Here is a 3,618-nt window from a genome sequence, read left to right on the forward strand (position 1 = left end):
ATCTATCTATCTATCTATCTATCTATCTATCTATCTATCTATCTATCTATCTATCTATCTATCAATCTATCTATCTATCCATCTATCTACCCACCCAACTACCTACCTACCTATCTATCTCTTTGCCAGTTCTTGGTTGAACTCAAGGCCTGGGCACTGTCTCTAGCAGTCTACTACTTGAGCCACGGCACCAATTCTGGCTTTTTCTGTGTATGTGCCACTGAGGAATTGAACCCAGGGCTTCTTGCATGCTAGGCAATCACTCTCTCTCTAATCCACATTCCCAACCCCCTCATCTTTTTCTTAATGGTAATTTTTACATAAGTAGGCTGCCATTTTTTTGTCCCCAAGTTAATTTTTCTGAATACTGGTTACTTCTAAGAAACCTGATCTTGTCTTTCCCTGCTCGATTTGTGATTGTTTCTGTGTTGGCCTCATAATAATAAAGTGTAAATAAACCCTGCTGAGAGCCTAAGTGTGTATCATATAAGGACACAGGCCTGGAACCCTGGAAGAGAAAAGTGATGGGTCTGAAATGAAGATTATGATGCAGTATGTGAAACAGGCATCTCTGAAAAATAAATCAGTAAATAAAAGCAGAAGCATTGCATATGGTCTGTGTGTAATCAAGGAGGTAATACACACATAAGTAGGTAAGGCACTGATACATAACTTGGCCTTCTCTCTTTGAATTTTTTTTGTGGTCATCCCAGGGCTTAAACTCAGGACCCTATGCAATTCTGAGTTGTGTTACTCAAGGCTGAAGCTCTACCACCACCACAGCTCCACTTCCAGCCATCTGGTCAACAAAAATTGGACATAATCGCCTCCCAGGCCTTACTGCCTGCTCTGGCCAGTATCTCCTGCTTGGCTTTCTCTCTCAAAGCTGGAGCTCTACCCTCTGGGCCACTGCTTCACTTCTGGTTTTCTGGTGGTTTATTGGAGAAAAGAGGCTCACAGACCTCCTGCTCAGGCTGACTTTGGACAGCTATGTCCTGAGGAGGATTCAAGCAACTTTCCTCAGGGATTCGCCAAGGAACCGCTCCACACAAACCTTTAGTCCAAATCTCGAGAGGTACTAGAGAAAAACAGAAACTAGAATATGCTTCTAGTGTGTTCTAGATACTTAAGGTTGGAAACACTCATAATTATTAGTTCATTTTACAGGCAAAAGGAGCACTGCAGACTGCATGAGGATCATTCCAGCTTTCGATCCACTCATCCTGAGACAGTAAATTTACTGCAGCTCAATGCTAAGTGACCGAACTGGCATGTCCTGTGGACATTGGCTCCCAAATCCTGGAACACTCATTTCTCACTTTTGGCTGCAAACCTGTGACAAGAGGAGAAGATGAGGAGAGAAAATCATTCTCAGAGAAAGCAGCTATAAAGAACATTGGGTAGTTTACTTATAAATTCAAACCAATGGAATGACCCTGTTAAGAAGTCAGCTTGTCCAGAGTAAAAAATGAAGAAGGAAAGAAAGGGAAGTGACAGTGGCTGCTGACTGTAATCTCAGCTCTGAGGAGGCTGAGATGTAGAGAATCTTAGTTTGAATCCAGCCAGTATTGGAAAGTCCATGACACTGTTATTTCTAAGTTGTTTAAGGATACAGGTGGACCCGTTGCAACAATGAGAAGTACAAGTTGTCATGTCGAAAATGAACTTTACAAGTTTGGTGCATGGGGGGGGGAGAATTGGGAGGAGGGAGGCTGGGAAGGGATGTGAAGGGTAAACAAAGGAGGAGGCTGCAATGCTTGATAAGAAATGTACTCATTATATTGCCCATGTAATTGTAACCCCTCTGTACAGTATGGTCACAAAAAATAAAAATTAAAATAAAAAAAAAAGAGATCACAGAAAAGCCCAGATGTGGGCTGGACTGAAGTCTCTCTCATTGTCTGGACAGGCAGACAAAAGGCCTCAGTCCTGTACAGCTTTGTAACAACAACTCCACATCTGGGCCAATTAGTGAGGATGCGTGTGTGTGTGCTCTGAAGGCCAGGAGAAAAAGGCCTCTTTGTACTCCAAGCTATCTCTCTTCCCAGTGCTCTGTTTTGACAAGAATCCTTCATTTGTGCCACCTCCCATGGCAGGCCAAGTTCCCTGCACTTATCCTGCCTTTGTGAGACTATATTCCAGTGCTCAGATACAGTGCTCAATATAATTCAGAAGTCCTTCTTACAGACAACTAGGGCATTGAACTTAATGAAATGTTTCATTGCCAGCGATAATGGGCGTATGATACCTCTCCTTGGTTTTCTGGAAGCTTGAGAAATCCAAGCACATGTTAGATATCACAAAGCTTCCTGTCATCTAGGGCTGGTGAAGATCATCAGGTTCTGAAACCTTTGACCTCTCTTAATTGGGCCTTGGATGACTAGGTTTGGGGGTTGAAAACAGGGCCTTGGAGCTGACCATAAGTTCAGTGGAGAAGTCCAGTGCTTTACCATTTTGTGTCACAGCTTCACTTCTGGTCTATGTGTGTGTGTGTGTCTGTGTGCGTCTGTGTGTCTGTGTGTGTATGTCCATGTGTGTGCATGCATACAGTCGTGGAGCTTGAACTCAGCACTGTACCTAATTTCTCTTGTACAAGGATAGCCTTCTCTCACTTGAGCCACAGAACCACTTCATGCTTTTTCTAGTGATGTTGTCCTGAGTAATCAAGCCCAGGGTTTCATATATGCAAAGCACTCTACCCCTAAGGCACATTCCCAGCCCTGTACTTCAGGTTTGTTAGATTGTTTCTGGTTTTGGGTTTTTATTTTTGATGTTGTTGGTTGTAGGAGTTGAAGTCTGGGACTGGGTGCTGTCCCTGAGCTTTTCAGCTCAAGTCTTGTGCTCTATCACTTGAGCCGCAGCACCACTTCAGGTTTTCTGGTGGTCCATTGGAGCTAAGTGTCTCAAAGACATTCCTGCCCAGGCTAGCTTTGAACAATGATCCTTAGTTCTCATCCTCCTGAGAACCTAGGATGATAGTCATGAGCTGCAAGCATTAAGCTTCCACTTAATGTTTCTTAGTGGTGAATTGGAGATAATAGTCTCATGGGACTTTTTGTGTCTGGGATAATTTAGAACTCAGATCCTCAGATCTCAGCTTGCTGAGAAGGCAGGATGGCAAACCTCATCTATCGACCCCTAGGCCATGGTAGTCTGCTGCAAGGGGATCCTTGGCTCCACCTGGTGGAGTGCTAGCCTTGAGCCCAAGAGGTAAGGGTCAAAATCTAGGTCCTGAGATCAAGGTTCATGACTGAAAAAACAAACAAACAAAACAATGGTCTGCAGGAGACAACTCACTAGTCTTCAGTTATATTTAATTTTGTTCCTTCCATGGAGATATATCTGAGCCTCAATATTCTTATCTGTGTAAGTATCTCAGTTGTGGAGCTCTTACAAGGACCAGATGAAAGAATGCACCCTGTGAAGGACATAGCACATGACACTGTTTGAAGGACTCAATACACAGCATCATGTGAAAGACACAGCACCCAGAACCCAATTCAGGACTCAGCACACTGCAACCTGTGAAGGACTCAGCACATAGCTGTATTCCACAAGCTGTCATTAGAATCAACGTGTTTTCTTCAGTATCACCATTCTTTGAGGAACATTTCACAA

The sequence above is a fragment of the Dipodomys spectabilis genome, unplaced genomic scaffold, assembly GCF_019054845.1.
Source record: "Dipodomys spectabilis isolate Male_0828 unplaced genomic scaffold, ASM1905484v1 ptg000012l, whole genome shotgun sequence".
Lineage (NCBI taxonomy): Eukaryota > Metazoa > Chordata > Mammalia > Rodentia > Heteromyidae > Dipodomys > Dipodomys spectabilis.